This window comes from Hemiscyllium ocellatum, chromosome 28, assembly GCF_020745735.1.
Source record: "Hemiscyllium ocellatum isolate sHemOce1 chromosome 28, sHemOce1.pat.X.cur, whole genome shotgun sequence".
Taxonomy (NCBI): domain Eukaryota; kingdom Metazoa; phylum Chordata; class Chondrichthyes; order Orectolobiformes; family Hemiscylliidae; genus Hemiscyllium; species Hemiscyllium ocellatum.
Window position 1 is genome coordinate 24,223,502 of NC_083428.1, and position 7,250 is coordinate 24,230,751.

The following is a 7,250-nucleotide window of genomic DNA, read 5'->3' on the forward strand; positions in this document are numbered from 1 at the left end:
CGAGCCAGGGCAGGTATCAGATCTTGTGGTGGGAGTGCATTTTGGTGATAGTGACCACAACTGCCTCACATTCTACAAAGCTATGGAGAAGGAGAGGATTAGGCAAAATGGGAGGATATTTAATTGGGGAAGAGGAAACTATGATTTGATTAGACATGAGTTAGGAAGCATGGATTAGGAGCAATTATTCCACGGTAAAGGCACTATAGACATGTGGAGACTGTTTAAGGAACAGTTGTTGTGAGTGATGAATAAATATGTCCCTCTGAGACAGGCAAGAAGGGGTAAAATAAAGGAACCTTGGATGATGAGAGCGGTAGAGCTTTTCGTCAAAAGGAAGAAGGTAGCTTACATAAGGTGGAAGAAGCTAGGGTCATGCTCGGCTCGAGAGGATTATAGGCAGACGAGGAAGGAGCTCAAAAATGGTCTGAGGAGAGCTAGGCAGAACGGATTAGGGAGAACACAAAGACTTTTTACACTAATGTGAGGAATAAGAGAATGGTCAAAGAAAGAGTAGGGCCGATCAGGGATAGCATAGGGAACATGTGTGTGGAGTCTGAGGTGGTAGTGGAAGCCCTAAATGAGTTTTTTGCTTCTGTCTTCAGGAAAGAAATGAACTTTGTAGTGAATGAAACCTTTGAAGCGGAGGTGTGCATGCTGGAATGGATAGAGATGGAGGAAGCTGATGTGCTGAAAATTTTGTCAAACATAAAGATTGACAAGTCGCCAGGCCCAGACCAGATTTGTCCTCGGCTGCTTTGGGAAACGAGAAATGCAATTGCTTCGCCACTTGCGAAGATCTTTGCATCCTCGCTCTCCACTGGAGTCGTACCTGAGGACTGGAGAGACAAATGTAATTCCTCTCTTAAAGAAAGGAAATAGGGAAATCCCCGGCAATTACAGGCCAGTAAGTCTCATGTCTGTTGTCTGCAAAGTGTTCGAAAGGATTCTGAGGGATAGGATTTATGACCATCTGGAAGAGCATGGCTTGATTAAATGCAGTCAATATGGCTTTGTGAGGGGCAGGCCATGCCTCACAAACCTTATCGAGTCCTTTGAGGATGTGACTAGAAAAGTTGATGAGGGTTGAGCTGTGGATGTGGTGTATATGGACTTCAGCAAGGCATTTGATAAGGTTCCCCATGGTAGGCTCATTCAGAAGGTCAGGAGGAATGGGATACAGGGGGATTTAGCTGTCTAGATACAGAATTGGCTGGCCAACAGAAGACAGCGAGTGGTAGTAGAAGGAAAATATTCTGCCTGGAAGTCTGTGGTGAGTAGTGTTCCACAGGGCTCTGTTCTTGGGCCTGGAGATTGAAGGATGGGTCAGCAAGTTTGCAGACGACACAAAGGTTGGAGGTGTCGTTGACAGTATAGAGTGCTATTGTAGGCTGCAGCAGGACATTGACAGGATGCAGAGATGGGCTGAAAGGTGGCAGATGGAGTTCAACCTGGATAAATGTGAGGTGATGCATTTTGGAAGGTCAAATTTGAAAGCTGAGTACAGGATTAAGGATAGGATTCTTGGCAGTGTGGAGAAACAGAGGGAACTTGGTGTGCAGATACATAGATCCTTTAAAATGGCCACCCAAGTGGACAGGGTTGTTAAGAAAGCATATGGTGTTTTGGCTTTCATTAACAGGGGGATTGAGTTTAAGAGTCATGAGATCTTGCTGCAGCTCTATAAAACGTCGGTTAGACTGCACTTGGAATACTGCGTCCAGTTCTGGTCACCCTATTATAGGAAAGATGTGGATGCTTTGGAGAGGGTTCAGAGGAGGTTTACCAGGATGCTGCCTGGACTGGAGGGCTTGTCTTATGAAGAGAGGTTGACTGAGCTTGGACGTTTTTCATTGGAGAAAAGGAGGAGGAGAGGGGACCTAATTGAGGTATACAAGATAATGAGAGGCATTGATAGAGTCGATAGCCAGAGACTATTTCCCAGGGCAGAAATGACTAACACGAGAGGTCATGGTTTTAAGCTGGTTGGAGGAAAGTATAGAGGGGATGTCAGAGGCAGGTTCTTTACACAGAGAGTTGAGAGAGCATGGAATGCGTTGCCAGCAGCAGTTGTGGAAGCAAGGTCACTGGGGACATTTAAGAGACTCCTGGACATGCATATGGTCAGAGAAATTTGAGGGTGCAAACATGAGGATCAGTGGTCGGCACAACATCGTGGGCTGAAGGGCCTGTTCTGTGCTGTACTGTTCTATGTTCTATGACTACTGCAGTATAGTACTATTTAAAAGTACTTGCAAATTCTGCACACTACCCTCTAACAAAATTAGGAGTGCAAATGTTGGCTATCAGAAATAAAGGCAGGAAATACTGAAAGTGCACTGGTGGACTGTGGTTATTTATAGAGAGAAAAGCAGGAAAGCAGCTAAGGAGAAAAATGAAAAGAGGTGAAATTAAATTGCATGATAGAGTGAGGAGTCAGAAGACATTGTCTTGTCATCCGGCAGATCTATAATGTTTGTTACAGGATAACATTAATGAAAATGAGAAAATGAGGTAAATGAAAATATCTAAATTACAGAATATTGAGAGAAAATGGTGGCTCCTCCTATTCAGTGGGAGTGTTAGGACCAGAAATTCAACACAATGAGATTCTGAGGGATGCACGGAAATGATCTTTGCACAATGGAATTATAGAAGTTTACAGTACAGAGAGGCAAAAACTACTGACTTCTATATATGCCCTACTTTTCAGCACTTAGAGTCATAGAGATGTACAGCATGGAAACAGACCCTTTGGTCCAATCCGTCCATGCCGACCAGATATTCCAACCCAATCTAGTCCCTCCTGCCAGCACCTGGCCCATATCCCTCCAAACCCTTCCTAATCATATACTCATCCAGATGTTTTTAAATGTTACGATTGTACCAGCCTCCACCACTTCCTCTGGCAGCTCATTCCATGCACTTACCAACCTCTGTGTGCCAAAGTTGCCCTTTAAGTCTCTTTTATATCTTTCCCCTCTCACCCTAAACCTATGGCCTCTAGTTCTGGACTCCCCCACAGGGAAAAGACATTGTCTATTTATCCTATCCATGCCCCTCGTGATTTTATAAATCTCTATAAGGTCACTCCTCAGCTTCCAATGCTCCAGGAAAAACAGCCCCAGCATGTTCAACCTTTCCCTTAACTCAAGTCCTCCAACCCTGGCAACATCCTTGTAAATCTTTTCTGGACCCTTTCAAGTTTCACAACATTCTTTCCGATAGGAAGGAGACCAGAATTGCGCCCAATTTTCCAAAGGTGGCCTAGCCAACGTCATGTACAGCCGCAACATGATCTCCCAACTCCTGTACTCAATACTCTGACCAATAAACAAAAGCATACCAAACGCCTTCTTCACTATCCTATCTACCTGTGACTCCACTTTCAAGGAGCCAAGGAGCTATGAACCTGCACTCCAAGGTCTCTTTGTTCAGCAACACTCCCTAGCACCTTACCATTAAGTGTATAAGTCCTGCTAAGATTTACTTTTCCAAAATGCAACACCTCACATTTATCTAAATTAAACTCCATCTGCCACTCCTCAGCCCATTGGCCCATCTGATCAAGATCCAGTTGTAATCTGAGGTAATCTTCTTCACTGTCCACTACACCTACAATTTTGATGTCATCTGCAAACTTACTAGCTGTACCTCCTATGCTCACATCCAAATCATTTATATAAATGATGAAAAGAAGTGGACCCAGCACCGATCCTTGTGGCACTCCACTGGTCATAGGCCTCCAGCCTTAAAAAAATCCTTCCACCACCACCCTCTGTCTTCTACCTTTGAGCCACTTCTGTACCCAAACGGCGAGTTCTCTCTGTATTCCATGAGATCCAGCCTTGTAATCAGTCTCCCCTGAGGAACCTTGTCAAGTGCCTTACTGAAGTCCATACAGATCACATCTACCACTCTGCCCTCTTTAATCCTCTTTGTTCTTCAAAAGACAACTAGGAGAAAGTGAGGACTGCAGATGCTGGAGATCAAGATTGTGGTGCTGGAAAAGCACAGATCATGCAGCGTCTGAGGAGCAGGAGAATTGACATTTCGGGCATAAGCCCTTCATCAGGATTCCTGACCTGCTGTGCTTTTCCAGCACCACACTCTCGACCTCTTGCCTCGACTCTCAAGCAGCACATTCCAGATTCCCACCACGCTCGGAGTAAACAATATTTCCTCGAATTCCCTCTAATCCTCCTGCCTTTCACTTTAAAATTATGTTCCTCCCCTTGACTCTTCAATAGGACCAACTTACACCTGGTTAAGGAGGTTGCATTTAATATCACTGCGTGTTAGTAATATGTAATGGTTATAAGCTATACATTTTGCACTGGGCCCCTCTATATGTAGTAAGGAAAATTCTAAAGTGTTCAGGTTAGAGTTTCACTGTGGAGGGTGGTGGAGGAAATATTACCGAATGCTGTGCCACCACTGGTGAAATATAAATGCAATGAACCAGATTTGGAAAAATGGGTTGTGCTAGAGGGGTTTACTTAGTTCGTTGCAGACCATCTAGAGTCGTGTTGAAGGCAAAGAATTTGAAAAGTGATGTGGAAACAATGCAGGTCTGTAAAGCTGGAAAAACTGGGTGAGCAGGATTTTGTGTGAAATAGCATGAGTAGGGTGGACTTTGCACTTTGCGTTGCACCTTGTGACAGTTGAAAGGAAAGCATCAGAATAGTAAAGTCACCACTGTAGAATTCAATCATATCCTAAATATCCTTGGCAATTTTGACATCACTGTACCGCATTCCAGATTATTCCAAACATGTAAGCCCAAGTCAGTAAAATGTCCCTCTTAGTTATTGTGATTAAATATAATTTCCACTCCCATCTCTGGACCTTTTACACATTCTATTCAAATCCACTTCATAAAGTATGTTTAGGTCATGAAAGTTATAGGGACATTTATTAACTTGAAAAACAGATGGAGTTTCAAGTATTGAAGTTGAACAAGAGCAACTATGTCTCTTTAATTAAGCAGAGTACTGTAATGTAAAACTGATACAGGTGTTGAAAATCTATATATAAACATATCAAAAACTTGGACGGTGTTACAAAATTAAAAATTATAGTAACAGTTTTTGCAACAAACTGTAATCTCCTTTTAACAATGGGTACAGGGCAGCTTTTAAAATTGGCTCCCCAAATTCACCTAACTTCTTTTGCGGATTCAACTGTAATTGAAACCAAATGTAATTATCTCAAGAAGGATCATAAGAAATATTGGAAGCTCAATGGGCATTTCCATAGGAGTAAAAACAAATGAGTTGACAATGACATTGGAGGCAATGAAAAGCTCTTCCTACCATCGTTGAGAAATCATATGGCAATGGGGTTGTTGTCACCGTGTTGAAGAGTGTGGTGCTGGAAAAGCACAGCAGGTCTGGCAGCATCCAAGGAACAGGAGAATCAACGTTTCGGGCATAAGCCCTTCATCTTCCTACCATATCAAACCTAAGACTACAGGAACCATCCAAGTTAATGGCTGAGACAGTTAGAAAGTTAATTTCCTACTCTAAAAAGGGATGGATAGCAGAATTCCCCATCTTCACATCCTTGAAATGTCCTGCTGGAATGGAGCTTCTACACAGGAAAATGTTCAACCTACATCACCTCCGTCCAGAAACAAAGACTTTTCCAACTCATTTTCTGCACATTGCAGCTAAAGCATAGAATCCCTACCATGTGAAAACAGGCCATTTGGTCCATGGAGTTCACACTGATCCTCTAAAGAACATTCCACAAAGAGCCATCGCTACCCTATCCCTGTAACTCCACATTTACCATGGCTAATCCACCAATCCTACACATCCCTGGACACTTCGGGCAATTTAACATTGCCAATCCAACTAACCTAGACAGTGTGCCAGCACAGCCTTTGACCATCTGTGAACAGAGTATTTGATGAAAAAGACCTCAAATCCAGCACCAAGCTTATGTTCTCTGGGACAGCAGTTTTATCTGTCTTTCTGAATGTGTTAGAGATATGCACAATGTCTTTCAAACACCTCAAATCTGTCAAAACAAATTACCACCAGTAATGCCTCCACAAAATTCTACAAACTCAAAGACAGGATAGACAATCCAGTATCAATACCCAATTACCTTAAATCTTTTTTTTGATGTACAGTCCTTTAGCTAAATAACATTATTGCTTTTACTTAAGCAACTTGCAACAACATTTGTGCAATAAACTACCCTTTTATTTTATTTAAAACATAAGCTATACTACTGTACAGAGACTGTGTTTCTGGTTTTAGAACCACCAGATGGGGGAGTAGAATATAGGATAGAATATAGAATATTGAATAGCAATTTATTGTTGCTTGTGAAAGGAGGTTTATGCATTTATCCTGTTGAACCTTATAAGAACTTTATATGCTTTAATAAACTCAAAGTATTCTTCTCATCTTCCTCCCAATCTCTTATAAAAATTAATTTAACTGCTAAAGTAGTAAGCCATAATTTACAAAGGACTGTAGGTATTCCTCTCCATTTAATCAAGACATTTATGAAACAAAAGCAGAAATTGCTGGATAAACTCAGCATGTCTGGCAGCATCTATGGAGAAAAAGCAAGAGTTTTGAGTCCAAAGATCCTTCTCCAGATCACAATTTGAGCAGTACTATTCTGCAAGCATGAGTCAAACCTCCATGAATGAACAAAGCAAGAATGGGGATTGAAGCCACACCATTTGCATCATTGTGCATAGCATCCAAGTCATCTAACCAATTCACTCCACTCAGTAAACTTGTCATCAAATGCAAATATCTTCCAGTTGCAATTGTTCAGCTCATTACATTTTCAGGTGCAATGGGAAGGAAAAATATCTTCTGCTGTTTTATTGCAATGCTTTAACATTTACAAAAAAAACCTCATTTTAGGCCTATTTCCTGAAAATATTGATGGTTTAAGTATATATCATGTTAAGAATAGAAACAGCTTCCCGATTGCAGGTTCTGAAGTAGGATATGCTTAATGGACATGAGTGATCGTTAACAAATTTGAAACTTTAATTTTCACAGAACTGTATGATATTGGATTAGCACGGTCTCTGGGTTCAATTGTTTCCACTTATTATTTCTCATTTTAAGTTTGGATCTATTCTAATCAGAGATCGGGAGAACACTCGAGTACAACTTAACAAGAGCAAGATGGCTGTGACATTGTGTCAACTTTCAAGTTATAACTTCCAGGTTGCACCCACAGAGGAAACCCTGGGCCACAGTGTAACAAAGCCA